Source organism: Microtus pennsylvanicus, chromosome 2, assembly GCF_037038515.1.
Source record: "Microtus pennsylvanicus isolate mMicPen1 chromosome 2, mMicPen1.hap1, whole genome shotgun sequence".
Taxonomy (NCBI): domain Eukaryota; kingdom Metazoa; phylum Chordata; class Mammalia; order Rodentia; family Cricetidae; genus Microtus; species Microtus pennsylvanicus.
In genome coordinates, this window is record NC_134580.1 from 19,669,321 (window position 1) to 19,689,093 (window position 19,773).

Here is a 19,773-nt window from a genome sequence, read left to right on the forward strand (position 1 = left end):
ACCTAAAAAAAAAAAGTGGCTAATGACACTAATAACATTGTTACAAGAATTCATGCAAGCCCTTTGAAGGATCGCAATGGAGAAACCTTTCTCGGATACTGTTATTCTGGAGAGAGAAGGCCCAGTGCCCCATCTCTAACACAGTAGCAGCCATCTGGCTCACTAAAGCCATTATGGATAAGCTCTAAGACAATGGGATGATCCTGAAGCCAGTGTTCTCTGTGAATGGAGAGACTGAACACAATGTGGCAATAGTGGTGGTGGAACACGTGAAAGGCCTCTGTCAGGAAACTGCCCGAGAACGGGGTGTCAGGATGTATTTAGCTTTGTACAAGACGAGGCACTGACCTATGCAAATGTGGATGGCTCAAGGGCTTCTGGGAGGTTGTGCTCCTTTGTGAGATTGAGTCTCGAGCACGATTTATGTTCCTATGTCAGTAGACTCATCTTGTTTACACAAATTCAATGAGATGACCTTTTTCACAAGCAACACTTTTCTATTGGAAGATTCCAAACACCGCTAGTGCATCCTGAACTGTGGCTTTGCCTAGCGTTGAGGCATTTTCAATCTGACAGTGGGTGTTTGAGCAGTATGTGGGACCAAGCTGGTTATTTTCATAGTAAAAAAAGTCTGTACTTTCTAGCTATTTATCAATACTTACAAAATATTTCAGAGATAAAAATCTGCCTTAAATATGTCTCTTCGATTCACCAATGCTTGTTTACTAGCTTTTAAATTAATGAGGAAGGGTCTTATATGAAATATGAACAGTATCACAGCTCATTCATCTTGACAGACTGTTTACCTTTTTAAAAATAGCAATCCAAATTTATAAATTACCGCGCAACAGGACAGATTTTCCTGATCACACTAAAAATGACATAAGCCCTCTGAAGACTCTAAATGATGCCAGCTGTTATAGACCCACAATCCCCAGTAACTCCTATCATGAGAACTGTGAATGTTTCAGAGGATATAGTAATAAAAAAACCTGTGAACATGACCCATTCCATCTGAACAGCGCTTTGCAGTTTTCAAGTTCTGCTGCACACGCTGTTACAGATAACTGCACAGCGAGGGCCTGTGTGTTCTCTACCGAGGAAAATGAGCACCAGATCTAACACAGCAGAAGAATTCAGGAAAACTCAAGGATGGAGAAAGAACAATTTTTAATTGTACAGGTATAAGGCCAAGTATACCAATATAAGGATCAATATAATGACGGAAAAGGAGTCAAGATGCATTTCCATACCACGAATTAAAACTATAATGGTTGTGTTTGATAATATTTAAAGCAAATCAATTGAGCAAAACACAATTAAGTTTTCCTGATATTTTCTTTCTGTCCTATATAAAAGATATTTGATTGTTTAATATTTGTGTAATTTTGTCTGTTATATGGACAATATTTTGCATTTATAATAAAATGAATGAGCTACAAAAAGTCCCTCGAATATGTAATGTTAAAAAAGTTTGCTATGTGTTACGTTATACGTTAGTTAATGCAATATTCTCCTCAGAAGTCTAGTAACAAAACCGGAGACATTGAACAGAATCATTCTCAAAAAAGAGCTACATATAGCTAAACAAGGCCTATACTGATGTTTTAAATTTTGATTTAAAACTCACGAAATTGCCAGCTAATTTAGAGAACAAAAAAGAGAGTAGTATTAAACTAACTTGTTTGAGTTTACTTAAAATAAAACATTGTATAGGTGCAAAAATATGGTGTTACTAGAGCTTATGGGGCAAGCAGTAATCAGACACTGTCCTGTGATTCAAAAACTCACATTCCAAAGTTAGAATTGCGATATGTTGTCCGTGTATTATTAATCTTCATTTACTGAATATCTATTTATGGATTGGGCATTGTTGCCCTCAAGAGACTCACGGGTTGGTGTTAGAGAAAACAAAAAAGGAAACAAGTCATTTTACTTTACAATGTGGAATAAAGAACAGAAGAACAATTTCATTTGTTGTGTAATATTCCTTGCTATCTCTGAAATTTAATGGTGTGCAGCCATGAAGGATCACAAGGATTTTCTGGCAGGCATAACAATCTGGAACAGAAGTGAAGAAAGAGCAACTAACACACACACACAAAGTATGGAGCTGTTTCCTCTAGAATCACAGTATTTGATGTGTGTTAAGGTACATGTAATAAACAGAGGCTGCCCACCCCCTTCCCACATATACTCTGAGCAACTCCCAAATATAATTATGGTTGGGTTCTATCTTAGAGGCGATGGACAAATCAAATGGAATTGGAAGAGACATCACATGAAGACATGTGTTCTGTGAGCAGACTGCTCTAGGAGACTTATGGGTAAGAAAGGCTAGAAACTGCCCCTGTCTGACCTGGTGAAACAGAAGTACCAAGAAAGAAAGACTCCAATTCAATAAAGGAAAGAGGATGCATATCAGAAACCTGCAACAACAGCAGCAGGACCATTGTAGCATACACGCAGTAGTGTCAAGAAGAAAGACTTGCTGAGCACAGCTCCAGCTACGAGGTTACATGGCAGGGGAGGGGCAGACTTCCCATCTAAAGTGCTATTGGCAACACAGATCCTCCAAAATCCATAACACCTCACCTGGTGATTTCAAAGGCACTGAAATAGATGAAAAGCAAGATCAAGATATCAAAATTGACAGAAAAAGACCAGTGACCTCAAACAAGCAGATGAATAAAGCAAGGAAATCATCCCGGACCTGGAGAGTAAAGTCAGTAAGACACTAAAAGAACAAAGTAGGAAAAAAGAGAGTTTTGATCACAGGAGCAGAGCAAAGAAAAAAATTATGAGAGGCCTGTGTGAGTAAATGAAAGATAAGAAAGAGCCCATTACATGCAACATATCGAACTAGCAACTTATTACCATCAGAAGAGTAGAAAGGAAGGACAAAGGGTCATCCAACCAGCTAACAAAAGAACTTACAAAAATCAGCAAACTTTTTAAATTATAACTTAAATTCAAACAACCTCGAATCACTGATAAAAATATGCAGACTGGTTGGTTGAATTAAAAACAAACTCACCTGACCTCTCCAAGAAACACACCTCACTGGCACACACACGCACACACATACACACACACAGTCAAAAGAAGTCAGCTGCCTTAGCAAGCACTTAGAAGTTGAAAATAAGCTGCCATCAATATTCTGACATCTGATAAAGTGGATCCCAAATAAAAATTAATATGATGGACTTGAAAAGGCCACTGTATACTCATAAAGGAGTAGTTCATCACAAAGACATAACAACTGTTAAATATATAAGAAATAAGGATTGGGGCTCCCAATTAAAAAGTGTTAGAAGCTCCAGTTACAAAATAGAAGTGAGTTCAATACTTTACTCTCATCTCCAGAGCAGCATTTGAACTGAAATCTCAAGAGTGATACTTTACCATAAGTCAAATGGTCTTAATAGATAACTAGACTATTCCAGTCAACAGACTGGATATATCTCTTTTCATCAGCTCCCGGAATCATTTCTAAAAGCAAGTTGACAAATATACAAGAATTGAAATAATTTCTTATAACTTATCAGATTACAGCTGGATAAAAGCAGAGGTGAACAGCAAGAGAAAACACAGAAACCACACAAAGACTTGGAGACCAAACACTATGTTCTTAAATGACCACAAAATCAGGTAGAAAATTTAAAATTTCTAGAATAAGAACCTTTTATTAACCATTAAAGGAGTTAAAATTATAAGTATTTACATTAAAAAACAAAGGAACTGAATGAATACCTAAAGATGTACCTGAAGGTTTTATATAAACAAGTCTACCCCAGAAGTAATAGATGGCAAGAAGTAATAAAGATTAAGGCAGAATCTAGTGGAATAGAGACTAAAAGAACAAAATATAAAATTATCCAGAGTTGACGAATGAAGACTGACCACCCCTAGCCAACATTACTCAAAGAAGAGAGTGATGAAAACAGGAAAAGAGTAACAGAGTCTAAAATGATGTAGAAAGCATAATTTGAAATTCTATAAAAAATTAAAAAATGCAAAGAAATGGATAAATTACTAAACACATATGATCTATGGAAGTGAAATCAAGATGATATAAACAATTCGAACAGAACCCCAACAAGCAACAATTGGAGCAGCAGGAAAGAGTCTCCCAACAAGGAATGGGCAGATCCATTGTCGAACTCTGCCAAATCTTTAAGGAAGAGTTAAGGCCAATGGTCCTCAAACCTTTTTGTGAAATAGAAAAGGACAGGAACAACAGCTAACTCTTCCCATGACTACCCTGAAATCAAAACCAGACAAACAAACAACGAAATCAAGTGCTATACGACTAAGTTCCTGATAACATAGATGGAAAAAAATACCTCATAAAACAGCTTGGTACCCGCACAAACAGAGGTGAAGATGAGCAGGAATAGAAGAGACGGCTCAGAAATCAACACAGAGTTAGAGCCACCTAGTCTTTGGCCAACGTGTCAAAAATACACAGGGGGTCGGGGAGACAGTTTTTTCAACAAATGGTGCTGGGAAGACATGTCAAAGGTTGAAAGTAGAGCATAAAAATAAATTCAAAATGGATCGAAGTCCTCAAACTCTGAAAATGCAGAAAGGAAATAAAGGGACACACTTCAAGATGTACCAAAGGTAAGACTTTAGCAAATAATACTCGAACAGCATATTACATGATTCTAAGGGATGACATAGGGAATTGTAGAAAATCAGAAAGCTTCTGGTCAGCAAAGGAAATCCTCAATAAAGGTAAAGAACACTACACACTGGAGAAGCATATCTGCCAACCAATTATACATGCCACAAGAGATTAATATCTACTCTCTATAAAGACCTCCAAAAATTAAATACTACAAGCCAAATTCTCTAATCAATAAATGGGTCAACTAGAGCTGGGCGGTGGTGGCACACGCCTTTAATTCCAGCACTCGGGAGGCAGAGGCAGGCGGATCTCTGTGAGTTCGAGACCAGCTTGGTCTACGGAGCTAGTTCCAGGACAGGCTCCAAAGCCACAAAGAAACCCTGTCTCGAAAAAAAAAATGGGTCAACTAATTGAATAAATGGGTCACTTAACTGCATGGACAGTTCTGAAGAGAAAAACATCAATTTTTTTTTGATGGAGAGTATCCATCTCCAGTGGATACTTGGAGAGGTGTTTACCTCCATGATCCTTCAGGAGCATACGAGACTGCTTTGAGACTTCACTTAGTAACTTTTATTTTGAAAGGTCGTGGAACTGTAGCAGGAGGTAATTAATGTTTTAATGCGTGTAAATGCTAATGTTTGCATGAATAATGACATAATCCAACATTTAAAAAATTATTTTTTATTTTCACTAGTGTATTTTCTTTGTCTAGCATACTGGGTCCTCTCAGGATGTTCTCATATAAGGGTACAGTGTACTCTTGAGTAAACACTGCCCAGGCCCACCACTGCCCTTTCTCGACCCTCCCAAATAATCCTCGCTGCTCTCCTGGGCAGGTCCACTTCTTTGATGCCACATATACGCACATGATTCTATTATTGGTGTATTATGACATTACATATTCATCTAGGAACACAAATGAGGGGAAGCATGCAGTATTGTCTCCAGGAGACTGGCTTAATTTGTCTAATATGATTGTCTCTTGCTGCATCCACGTTCCTGAGAACAAGGCAACTTTGTTCTTCTTATTTCAGTGACCATTTTATATGACTGGTTACCCCTCAACTTACTACTTCCTAAGCATTTATGCAATAGTTTGAATTTTCCAGGGCCTGGAACTTCATTGAAAACATAAACACATAGGGATGGAGAAGGTATTTACATGTGGAGTTGAAGCAGAACTCATTTCAAATTCATGTCCTAACATGAGTCAGATAAAGCATGATCTTCTTCCAAAGTTCCCTGGGCCACCTTCCGTCATCTCATAGGAACCATCTCTTCCCCTGGTGACAAAGAAGCCTCAGGACTACCTGTGCTCACAGAAGACTGTTTCCTAGCTCCGTGGAGAGGCTTTAGAATAGAAAAGGTGGGGTGGGGGAGGGGTGAACATGTGCTGCTGTTTCATATGTGACATGTGTCTTCCAAGCTTGCATTGTAAGTACCAGGCAACATAGCTCTAAAAACTACGGCAACTTAGAAGAAGCAGTGAAGGAATATGGCAAGTAACCACATTTTTAACATAATTTATATATTAAATTTGCATATGTATAAAATATTTTTAAGAGCTTTCAGAACTCCATTCCTTAGCTTTTTAATGCCATAGCCTTATCCATGTCTCCTAATTTTGCAGAGTAAACAGATATATTAATGGTTTGTTGAGTAAATTAGATTTACCACAAACTATCAAACATAATTAAGAATTCTTATAATTTAGGAAGATTAAAACCCTACTGAGCAGGTTATATTTAGGAATATATATGCGTATACAAATACATGTATTATACAATAACAGTTTGCAAACAAAGAAGTAATGAATTTGAAGGAGACTGGGGGGTATGTATGAGGGTTTGGAGGGAGTAAAGGGAAGAGAGAAATGTAATTACATTATAACCTCAAAAGTAAAAGAAGCTAACAGCCCAACCCGCTTGTAGTCAATGCAGATGGCATGTAAAGAGAGAGCAGAATATGGTAAACTCTGTCTACCATCACAGCAAGTAAGCCCTGGAAGTTTCAGTCACTGAGACAGAACAGAGACCGCTAGTGTTAACTTTCTGATAAAATGAAAAACAAAGTCTCCTAGCATAAAACTTAAAGGTATGCTGCTATGGGCTGAAGCACATGGAACATGCACTTTCTGGAAGGGAGGGCTGTCTTAAGTCACAAATACATTAACGTGGCACCAGGTTTGGTTGTCCCAGCATTGTAGATAACTACTACCAGCTGTCACTATTGCTGGCTTTCTTCTCATCTGCATGGGCTATGTTTGGACTGCAATGTGGTCTGGTCAATGAGAAGACCAAATTATAGAGTAGCTGATCAACTGTAAGTCCTGAAGAGTGGCATCCAAGTTTAGTTTTGGATTTCTTTGTTACCTCTTAAGAAAACCAGCCTATTTTTATATGTCATATATAAGAGTGTAAAATTGCCATGATGATAACTCTAGATTTGAGAAGACAAGTCTTGGCTATAAACTAAGATGCCATCTCAAAACAAATGAATGCCCCTCTCAAAGAAGAAAGACATCAACAATGGCAATGAGAAGGGGGAGGGGAGAGGGAGGAAAGATGGAGGAAGATTATTTTAACTGAAAAATATTTTTCTATTGAAACAAAATAAGAGGAACTTCTATGAAAAACAGATCAACAGCTTTAAGACAAAAAATGTTTCAATTAAAATATTAAATATTTTAGAATTTAAAATTTTTAAAGATGTTTTATGTATTCTGCACAAAAATATTATAGATGCAACATACAAAGTCAAAGATAAAAGTTAGAAAACTAGAAATTAAGATTGTGCCTACATCAGATCAGGCCTGAGTTCTGAGCTAACATACCAGTGAACTATAAACCATGATAATTTTAAATCAAGCCATAATCCAAAAATCATGGTAACCCTTCGGACAAGTAATTAATAGTCATATTTAGTACAATATAATAATTTCCAAAGTTTAAATACTTTTAGTAGTCTTTGGGCCAAACAAAGGAAAAATGTGACAAAGTTTGAGGGCCTTCTACAATTCCTTGATGCTCCCAATAGGAAGTCCCTCTGTCCTAGCAGCTCCTATTGACATGTCTTCTCTGTACACCACAGGAAGTCCCTCTGTCCTAGCAGCTCCTATTGACATGTCTTCTCTGTACACCACAGGAAGTCCCTCTGTCCTAGCAGCTCCTATGTCTTCTCTGTACACCACAGGAAGTCCCTCTGTCCTAGCAGCTCCTATTGACATGTCTTCTCTGTACACCACAGGAAGTCCCTCTGTCCTAGCAGCTCCTATGTCTTCTCTGTACACCACAGGAAGTCCCTCTGTCCTAGCAGCTCCTATTGACATGTCTTCTCTGTACACCACAGGAAGTCCCTCTGTCCTAGCAGCTCCTATGTCTTCTCTGTACACCACAGGAAGTCCCTCTGTCCTAGCAGCTCCTATTGACATGTCTTCTCTGTACACCACAGGAAGTCCCTCTGTCCTAGCAGCTCCTATGTCTTCTCTGTACACCACAGGAAGTCCCTCTGTCCTAGCAGCTCCTATTGACGTCTTCTCTGTACACCACAGGAAGTCCCTCTGTCCTAGCAGCTCCTATTGACGTCTTCTCTGTACACCACAGGAAGTCCCTCTGTCCTAGCAGCTCCTATTGTCATTCCATCTCTGTAAACCACAAGAAATTACTCTGTCTTGACAGCTCCTATTGGTATGTCTCCTTTGTAGACCACCAGAAGAGCACATCCCTGCTTTATCAGCCTGATCCTCCTTCACCTCTCACTAGGAACAAGGCAGAAGCTCTCTAACCTGACCTTTAAGTCACCAATTTGATAGAGCATTCTATTCATTTTTTCCATAAAGCATTCATCTACTAGATATAGAACACTGGCCATTTGGGCCTTCACTTAGGCTCCCATCTCCCATGGTCATGGGTGACTGATCCAAACCCATTTGTATGGTACTGGAATTATGTAATTTAACCATAAATCAATCAACTAGAAACACCAAACATGAGTTGTCTTAAGAACAGATCCCTGTTCTTTGGAGAGGCAAGGGGGATGACATTCTGAGGACAATACAATGATCCAGAGCTAGATGTGAGAGAGAAGCAGAGAAATTCTTGTCCTGGGTTTTTCCTCAGGTTTATTTCAGCCTTTGTTTACTTAGAAAGAAACTAAAGCCTGAAACTTACAGACAATGTGGGTGTGGTTTACTCAGTAAAACCAACAGGGTTGTTAAAATAGCAGGCAGGCTGTTGAGGGGCAATGGAAAAAATCCTGGGGACAGTTATGGCATGTCCCTTTAACTGTCTCAGTAAACTGGAGCTTGTGGTCCTAACTATATCAGATAAGAGGCCATGCTCCTTGCCCACGGAGTTCCAGTTCCTCACACAGTTTAACAACATGCAGGAACTCAACTGTTTCAGATCACTTGGGGGCCTAGAGGCCAGGCTGTTTTCCTTCAAGTTCTGTATTCCTCAGAGCCCAAGGAGGCAAAGTGTAAACGGAGGGGATGACATGATCTTCCTTTCTACCCACATCACTCACCCTTTGCTTACTTTCTGGTCACTTAGTATCCCACGGAGCTTTGTGACCTGACTCACGGTTTTCTTCCCATGCTATCTTTGTTAGATTTTTCTGGGGGGTGTAGCTGTATAGTGGGTCATACATACAGTAGCTAATGACCAGACTTCCCCAAGCCAAAGCCACCCTCTCAGTCTCCAGCCACACAGTTCTACAGAGACTCCTACCATAGTCCACACCTTCCACAAGCACTATCGGTCACCAGACATTCTCGGGTACGGTGTGTGGCAGAAGGACCCGGAACCTGTCCAGTTACTCAACCAGTTTCATCCTTCTCTTAAACTGTTAACTCAAGGTCCAGGATCAAGAACATTCTATTTTGAGAAGTTTTTAGAGGCGCTGTTGATGCTTTGAAAACTTTGCCATCAGCCCACCTCAATAATCATTTTTGTATTCCTACCTTATCTACAACTATTTGTATCTGCTTTCTCCACTTTACACTTGCATCTGGTAGCTGAAGTGGTCTACAGAAAAACAATGCACTTAAAAGTCTCCAGGATGTGAAATTTCTCACCCACTGGAGAATAATTTCAAGGCTCTCTCCATGGTCTCTGAGCTTGAGTCATCCCTGACAAGGGTAGCAATCTGAAGGACACACTTTGACTATCAGCCTTCATAATTCATAAGCCCCAGTCGGCACTCAGATCCCCAGCCTATGAACACATTAATATTTGCAGTGATTAAAAATAGCTATCTCTCCTGCATTTGTTGCTTAAGAAATTTATTTGCATCTCCCTGAAAACACAAATCACTTTTCTCTGACATGACAGTTACTTAAATAAATATATCTACGTCTTGCACTAAACTAACACTCCTGGAAGAATCGCTCATGTGTGGGGCACTTTTGCAACTGCTGTCACTGGCTGCTGATTCTCTACAGGCATTTACTAAATGTTTATATGTGAAGCAAGTAATGAGATGATGTGACCATAAACTCCTTTCTCCCTTTATATAAATTTATATATCTTTATAGACATATAATTCACAGACCACAAAGTTTTACCTTTATAAAGTATATAACAGAATGGCTTTTAAACTAAAATTGTACCTTTATAAATAATTGTAATAACATTGATTTAAAAAAAAGTATTCCAACAATCTGGAGGGTTTGCAGACATTAAAAAATTCTGGGGAATAGGATGAGATGGGAGAATGGAGGATTTGTCCTGAAGGCCTTAGCTTTTCTATCTGCTACCCAGTACTGTAATTGTCTCCATTCGGCCATAGTCTTTTCCATATCACTGGCCTGCTTGCAATCTCTGTATTCTCATGGACTGAGTACAAGACTTCCCTGTGTTTTATATATATATATATATATATATATTAGAAATGAATGCTTTACAATGGTATGGATTTTGGTTTATTGATACAAACTTAAGATCAATTTTGCTACACTCTATGTATATTTCTACTTTTATTTAATATGTTATGTTTATGAAGCTCATTTAAAAATGTATAGTTAAAAATAAAAAATTAATAGTCATTTATAATAGATAAACTTGACACTGGGTGGTGGTGGTGCACATCTTTAATCCCAGCACTCAGGAGGCAGAGGCAGGTGGATCTCAAGGAGTTTGAGGCCAGCCTGGTCTACAGAGCAAGTTCCAGGACAGGCTCCAAAGCTACACAGAGAAAATTTGTCTCAAAAAACAAAAACAAAAAAGCCAAACTTGTCATGTTAGTTAGGTTTTTAGATGTGTAGGGATATTTCAGATGGATAGGTATTCTTCAAACACTTCAAAAACCTATATAATATGGCATTTAAAATGTTTTAACAACCCAGACACACCTGCCTCTGACAGCACCCATTACTTCAAGAGGTTGATGTGCATTGAAGAGGCTCCTTATGGAGTTTGCTTTCAATGTGGCAAAGCTAGCCATTTGAGCAAGAAACTGCTCTTGCCTGGACTGATGACAGTGTACTGTATAAACTGGACATGCCAGATCCACAGGAAAATGACTGCTGAACTTGCCAAAACAAGATGGGACAGTCCTCTGGGGTTCCTGCTTCACTGAGAAATGTGCCATACTTTAGGCCTAGAGGCTGATGGTGGATATCCCAACATTACAGAAGAACTTTGGGTGACTGTCCAGGCAAGAGCTTGTCATTTCTAGAAATTTGGAAGTTGCTTACGATACACTTCCCGTTTACTTAGGTAATATTATATTCTTCTGGGGTTGGTGATGGAGTTGAAGACTAGATAGTTATAATCCTCTTTATTTATAATAAAAGATAAATTATATATGAAACTTTAGATCCACAAAGATAGAATAGATGAGAGAGTATTTTCTTTATTTTTGTTGAATACAAATAGACAACATTTTATAATTCTTACTTGATACCGGTTTTGTTATATGTAATTTTACTATGTTAAAGTTAAAATCTTACCATTTTAACTAGACAGAATAACAAAGAAGCTGTTTGACCTATGACAGAGCAGAATATAGCTAGGTGGAAAATCCAAGCAGAGAGAGGGGGAGATAGAAGGTGGAGTTAGGGAGATGTCAACAGCCACCAGAGAATCAAGATGTGAGGTAACAAGCCATGAGCCTTGAGATAAAACATAAAATAATAGAAATGGGTTCATTTAAGTTGTGAGAACTAATTAATAATAAGCCTTAGCTAACAGGTCAAAGAGTTTGTAATTAATATTAAGCTTCAGAGTGGATATTTGAGGACTGGGGGTGGGTGGGAGAGAAACCTCCAATTATATTACCTATGTGTTTGTGAGGATGTGTGATATATGTATACATGCATGGATGTACATGTGGAAAAGAGAAGTTGACTTCAGCTGTCTTTAGTCATTCCCCACCTTATTTATTTATTGGAACATGGTCTATCTGATCCCGTAGCTCACTAATTATCTAGGCTTAGCCGTAAACTCCAGGCTCTGCCTGTCTCCACCCCTAGCCCAATGTTTATATGGAGATCTGGCTTCCTCATAGCATCTGGCTTTTACATGGGTACTGGGGACCAGAACCCAGTCTTCATCTTCATGTTTGAAGAGCCAGCATTTTACTAACTGAGCCATCTCCTCGACCCCCAAGAACAGGCTTTTAAAATAACTATATATAACTTGTGAGATTTTTATCCTAACAGTTACAGAAACTGTATTTCCCTTCATCATTTGTGTCTTTAGCTTTGACTTGTATCCGTCTAACGCCTCATTATAGCAGAGAAGAGGGACAAAGGTGACAGGTCTATTTAGAATTCCTCTCAGGAGTTTTAAGAGTGGGAGAAAAGGGCAGGCCATGACATTTCCTTCAAGGAAAGCACTCCTCATAGCACTGACTATCAAAGGGAATAAAACAATTATTTTAAGCCATGATGGCCTCAAGAGTTTGTTTGTAAGTAAAAGTTTGCCAGAAGTTTTATTCTATATAGAATTAATATTTTAGGACATGCTCACAAAAATATGATCATACAAAATCATATACTGAAGCACGTACTACTTATGACTCAAAGTCTCTGGGAATCACAGACAGAGAACAGACCAAGAGCATGCAGAAGGCAGTGGGATAAAGGAGGAACACACAGAGAAGAACCCACCTAATAAAACAGAGAAGGCTAAGCCTTCAGGTTCTATTTAGGTAAGCCTATTTTTACTTCCCTCTGTTTCTAATGTTCTATGATGGTCACATATTACTCTAATTTTTCTACTAAATTGCAAAATTTCATAGATTAGGACATGCTGCAGATTCAGGCACCCTCAGCCCCCAACACCGGTCTAAATCTACTATTAAGTAAAGCAAACACTAAATAAACAAAAGGAACTGACATGTATATGTCTGTCTTCAGATAAGCTTCGTATATTCTGAAACATAAAATAGCTATTAAGATGCAGGAATGTTCATGATGATACAAATATGTCTTAATATAAATGTAATAATAGTAAACTGCCTCAGTCGGAAGCAATTAAAATGCATTTTCTGGGGCTGTTATGCACCAGACACAGTAGCAGATAGAAAGATGAAGGGGGACTTAGGTTCCACTGGGGAAGACCACCAGGCTTCAAAAGCTACATGCTGAAAGAGAAGGCAAAGCGGTGTTTGAACACGAGGACAGAGATTCACCCTGTCTTTCTTCCCAAACAAGTAATTGGTGACTTTAATCAAGCATCAGGCTCCTGAATGGGAAGCTGAACACAGTGCTGAGACCTCCTCCTCCTCTACTCTCTCATCCAGGCAGGGCTTGTGCACAGCTCATCTCCTTTGTTGGCTCATTCCCCAAACCTCCAAATTTAGAGTTTATTCTACTTTATTACCTTTCTATCTACTTAAGCACTCAAGTTTCGTTTAAGATGAGGAGAGTCTAAAATCAAGGAAGATTTTTCAGCTAATACAGATAAATTTTATTTCTCTCTTCCCCAATTTCAGAGCAAGAAAGTGGATCAATTTTTAATGGCCTGGGAACTAGTTGAGCTGGAACAGCCCCGGGGAGAAGAAATGCAAAGAGAGACCTGACATGCCTATGCATTATTAAACAGTAAATTAGGCTGTCTGTTTGGTGTGGGCATGCTGACAGCAACGTGCTCTTGATGTTTAAACGGAAAAGCCCTACAAGTGCTTGACTTCCTCCAATGCACACATGCTACACCAACACATGCTTGTACATGATCGGTATTAACATCTCTGTTTTCTTCATAAAACGTATTTTCATTTTCAATTTCTTTTCTAGCGGATGAAAGCCTACCTCTGCCCTGGGAACTCAGTGTCAGCAAAGAAGCTCAGGTAGACTTTACCAGGGGATCTGTGCATTGACATTGAACACAGAGGGAAAGAAGCCCTCCACTCCCTCCAAGTTATCACGGTAAATAGTGTGCGGAGTGCGGAGGAACTATCATATACTGAGTAGGAGATTTTGCTTACTGTTTGTTTTGTTCGATCTTCTTGGTGTTTTGACTAACGTCTCATTCTGTAGTCTAGGCTGGTTTTGAACCCCTTTAGTTCTCTTTGGCCTTCCACTGTATGACAGCCATCTCCTGGCCTCTGCTTTCCACGGGCTAGAAGTACTGGTGTGCTCTGGTATGCGCACTTCAACTGACTTAAAGCTCAGGGTTATTTACCTACTCATTTTGACATAGTCACGCTCTAACCCAGTTAGCCTGCAGCTCCTAGACAGAAGGCTGGCCTTGAACTTGCATTAAATTCTGTTGCCTCTGCCTCCACCTCTCCAGTGTTGAGAATGGAGACACATGCTTCTATTCTGATGACCAATTTTAAAGCCTGGGCTAAATATTACAATTCCTTGTTCTGTTGTGAAGGTCATTGGCGTATTTTCCTGATAGCCTTTAAAAAGGTTTCTATTTTGTCTCTTCTTGGTACAAAGGCCAAGGGGTGACAACATCATTGTGTGAAGAAGAAGGGGCTTCGGCCTGGAGGAAAGAAACATGGTTCCTCTCACCACTCTTGAGGTCCTCTTCTGCTTTTGTGATAACTGTAGAGGGGGGGTGGCAGTGTGGACAGACCAATGACCAACAACCCCTTTCTTTTCATTTTAGAGTCCTTAAGATCAGCTTGTGCCTGCTTCCTCCTCAAAGCCCTAACCCTCTCCTAGCCTTCCACAGCGCAATGCTTGGAAACGCATCATCTAGCAAGTGTTGGGGGCGGGGCAGCAACAGCAACAAAACCCAACAAAAATCCTGACTGCACTGAAGCCAGAGAGAATCTATGAGGCGATGCGGGAAGCAGCGTCCACCTGGACAGACAGCCTTCGATGCCTAAGGCCTGCTCCCCGCTCAGCTTAGGGGAGAAAGCATCCCAAGGTTTTGTCAAGACAATTTAGGGAGGTCTTTACAATTAGTGACAGGGTGCAACATTTTACAGTCTATAGAATAACTCAGGAAACAAATTATTAAGTCGTTCTAAATGAAATAATTATGAGGGATAGTGAAAACCTGAAGCTAGCTGTGATGGATAAATCAACGGAATATATATTTCAATTTGCAGGACAAAGTTGGCCATCTGTTTAACTTAAAGAAATAGGGATGTAATTAAAGAGTGATGTAAAAGGAAACGCAGGAGAGCACTGCCATTGTTCCTGCTTTATTTATAGAGCTGTGGCAACAAAACACACTGCGGCGGATACAATGCTGGTCTCTCCCAAGTTTCCGTTTCCACATCACCGAAACGTAATGATGTTACTTTGTGGGGTAAAAAAGAATTAACGTTTGCTATAGAATCAAGGCTGCTAACCAGATGGCACAGCGTTGAGATAGATTGGCCTGAAGTATCCAGCGGGTCCTAATGAAATCACAGGGTTTTCCCACATTCAAGAGGAAGAGAGAGAGGAAATCTAACTATGAAGACGATGACTGCTGACTTTGAAGAGAGGGCAGCGGTAGGCATGGGGCCACTGAGGTTGAGGTAAAGAAATAGATTCCTCCCATCTTCAGGCTGGAATGGAGCACTTCCAAGATAACAATCTTTTGCTTATTTTGAAACATCTGCCAGGTTTCTGATGCATAGGACTATATGATGAGGAATTGATGTTTTGTAGTGACAATTTGGAAAACCCACTATATCCACTAATAAGCCTGCATTATAGGACTAGCTACACAAATTATGGCTGACTCATACAAAAGGACTACATAGATAGTAGAGACATCCTGTAACAGAATGTTATTATGTCACTTTAATGCTGTGAGTAAAGTTTATATACACACTTAAAATTAAAATCCCATCTATGAGAAGTGGGATTTTAAAATGATATCAAATCTTCATAGTTTTCTTTTTTTAAACACATAAATTCTTAATACCCAAGTTATTAAGAATTCTCAAAGGTTCAAGCATTCTTTTTAAATATAACTTTGGGAAACATTTAGGTGGCTGTGACTGAGCTATCTCTGCAATGATTTCCTGCCTCTGGAAGACTGAGTTTCACTGGCGCTGTGATGACCATAGCCATGGTCTGTCTGTCCATCACAATTGCCTTTTGACTCAGACTTCAGCGCGGAGCTCACAACACATAGGCTCCTCTCCTGCTCATCACAGAATATCCCCAGCTCATGGCTCCTGTGTGCAGCACGAATAGTTTCCTGGTATCTAACCCGAGGTTCACAGATGGATGTATCCAAGGAGAGATATGGGTGTGGCCTGATACAAAATCATGAGATATTTTGTGATTAAAAAAAGTAAAAAACTCAGTTGCCCAATTCTTGAGTGTAAACTTTGGCAATGACAGTACTACGTCGCAAGGCCAAGAGGCTAGGTTTGGCTAGCAGATGGAAGAAGATGGGAGTTTTGTAGCTTGTTTTGAGAATAGCTCTAATTTGTTACTTAACTCTCTTGTAGTTCAGATAATGAACTACAGTAACCCCAGGTCACATCATCCCTTCAGTTTTGCACATTAGGGAGCTGCAGGCTGGGAGGGGTTAAGAACTTGTCTGAAGTTAGGAACGGGGATGTGCTCAGAACACTTTCCCTAAGTCACACTTCCAAAATCTATGTGAGATCAGCACTTGCCTACAATCTCGTCATTCACCTGAATGTCCACAGTTTTTATATGAATGTGTAGCTTGATATTGCCTTGATCATCACTACTTACTGTATCTGGCTCTTTATTAAATATTTGTACATACCACAGGAGAACAATCTTTTCTAGGTAAATGAGTTTACCTGAGTAACCAATATGGGCTCCTGTCCGTTAACTCACACATACATTCTTCTCTTCCAAAGAGAAAATCTATTAATATTGGCCTCAAAAATTCGCAAATCACCAAACAAAATGGAGCTTACTGCAGCTTGCATTTCCATGTTCCCACAGAGCATACTGTTAGTACCGTAAGTCAAGGGGGCCCTAGCTGAGAGCATCAAGGCTACCACTCTGACTCGCATCTGCAAGGCTATAAGACTATCTCTTCTCACTCTGGCGATGTCTTCTGTCCCAAGTACAGAGGGAGGGGCTGACTCATGAGTGGTGTTACTGACCCCAAGGAGATCCACAGAACTTCTTGTTCGTCCCAGTCCCATGACACCCGAGAGTATAAGCCTGTGATTCTAGAACATGGAAGGTACAGACAAGAGAGTTGAGAGTCTGAGCTAGACTGTCTACACAGTGAGGCCTGCCTCAGAATCAAGGGGATAGGGAGAAAGGAGGAAGAAGGAAGGACTTGTGACAGCGGGGAAAATATTTTTCTCTACAGAACAAATGTATCAGGAAAGAGTTATACTGAGCAGGAGTTGTATTACACTGTTGTCTCTGTTTCAAACCAAAGTTCTAGGCAACATCTGGGAAATGAGCAAAAGAATGCAACTCCTGGCATCAGGCTGGTAATTTACCAAAACACAGGATGAGAAAAAAGAAGTTGTAAACTTAATTGATTCTAATTTTATCATCAATGTAGTTTAAGTTATTCTAAAACCAATTAACACACTTTACTATTTAGTTAAAAATACCACAGTAAATCAAGGTTTTACATAAACTCTGCTGGGAAAGACAGCAGTGCTATGTCTATCAGATCCACTAAGTGGGAGATGCCAACGTGATATCAAAATTTAGAGAAGACCTCACATTCCACACAGATCCCAATCACTCAAACTGCTCAGCGATTCTTAGGGTGGAAGATGGGGCACATTTGTCAACAGTGCTTTATTCATGTTCATTTCATAGAAAATAAGTTGCATTTTTTTTTTGCTGGGCAGTGGTGGAATGCCTTTAATCCCAACATTTGGAAGGCTGAGACAGGAGGATCCCTATGAGTTCAAGGACAGCCTGGTTTACAGAGTGAGTTCAGGAGAGCCAGGGCTGTTACACAAAGAAGCCCTGTCTCGAAAAAAATAAAACAAAACAAATTACATTCATTTCCTAATAAAATTCATATTTAATATAAAAGTAAGAAGAAAAACTGACTTTTTGTACAATAAAGATAATGGCGTGTGTGTGTGTGTGTGTGTGTGTGGTGATCTAGTTTCAAGTTTTCACTTTCAAATTACAAATGACACCTTATACATTTAAGTCCACCCAACACTATTTTCAGATTCTGTTAATAACTGAAAATATTGTTTCAGTTCTGAATGAACTTGGTAAAACAAATGCATTGTTGTTACTGAATAGAACACTAAATGTTGCAACCAACATTTGTATTAGTAGCATAAATACAGAAAGAATGGATATCAGCCTCACAATAAGAATATGTTAGAACATCTTAGCAGATTCAGTGAGGATTTACAGCATTATTGTAGGTGCTCAGTACATTTGCCTTTCCATAAGCCACTCAGGAAGATGATGAGTAAAAGCAGACATCCTTCTCTCCTTGATTTTTTTCTGTGCTCCACTTTAAAAAAAAAAACAGTCTAAATATACGAGGTAGTAAAAATTCAAACTGTGGATTTAGAAGGAAAACTAAAACGAAACCCATCCTTCATGGGCCTTTGCAATATACATCCCTGTTCAGGTCAAAAGCAGCACCAGCGATCACCCAGCTCGGCCCTGGTTCTTAGCAGACCGCCACAAAAATATTGCTCTCCAGACAATGTATCTGATAAATACCAACTTTGTAAAGATTAGTTAATAAAGCGGGGCAGGGGGGAAGGATATAGAGGGCAAGAGAGCAGAAAAGAGAACGAGAAGGAAGATTAACAAATGAAGGTGAAAATATGATATGGTCACAAAAATTCTTACTACCAGGAAGCTTGCAAGAATTGCTCTAAAATGATGCCCAAGGACACTCGGACCACTCCTAAAGCAGCGGAAGCCACAGCCAGAACAGCAGAGCTCTGGCAGGTGGTGGCACCATTCCTGCTTCATGACCTTAGGGTGGGACTAAACTGTGCAACTATTTTCCAAAGAGAAATATGTCTACAAGAAAATAACAATGCTCAATGAGCTCAAGAATCACCGTAGTTAGAACCTTTGATTATGTGGAAACCTCTGGAATAAGAGACAGACTATGGCCTTCGGTCCATCTTTATGGGACTTAATTTTTTTTATCATTCTTATTATTTAAAAAGATGAGTCAGGACCCCAAGATTGAACTGGTTAGACAATCACTTCCGAAGAGTGTGAGGGTGCTCTTGTTAGCCTGCACAGATGGTGGAGTGGATCAGCTCAAATGAGCTCTATTTCAGAGGCTTTCTCCAGACCCTCAATAGTGATCAGGCAATCACTGCCTGCCACTGCCTGCCCCAGCACAGAAGAAGAAACAGATATATTCCAAGCAGATGTTGGATGGATATGTTCAGTGTTTCTACAGGGAATGGCTGAGGATTACAGCCTCTATGTCAAGTGCAGTGCTGTATGGACAGAAACTCTCTATGTCTGCTCTGTCCAGTCTAGTAGGAACTGGTCACAAGCAACTCCTGAGAACTGGAACTGTGGCTGAGATTTTATTTAATTCAATGTTTTATTCATTGTCATTAAAACTGTCACATGTGGCAAACAGCATAGCCAGAGAATTTATAATTAACTGACCAAATAGAATCTTCATTTTCCAGAAATGAAAACTACAAGATACTTTAAAAACAATTTCTCCCTTCACCTATATATTTTGGCATATTGTAGAAGCTTCTAGTGAATTTATTTATATATCACAAACTCCATACATATTTGAATAACATATTCAAGTAACATATTGACA

At 39.4% G+C, this 19,773-nt stretch overlaps 1 protein-coding gene across 3 annotated transcripts in view; it reads right to left on the minus strand.

Moving 5' to 3' along the window:
* The window catches only part of Slc2a13 (solute carrier family 2 member 13), a 297,525-nt gene that overhangs the window by 77,753 nt on the left and 199,999 nt on the right, over positions 1–19,773 (minus strand). The window lies entirely within an intron of this gene.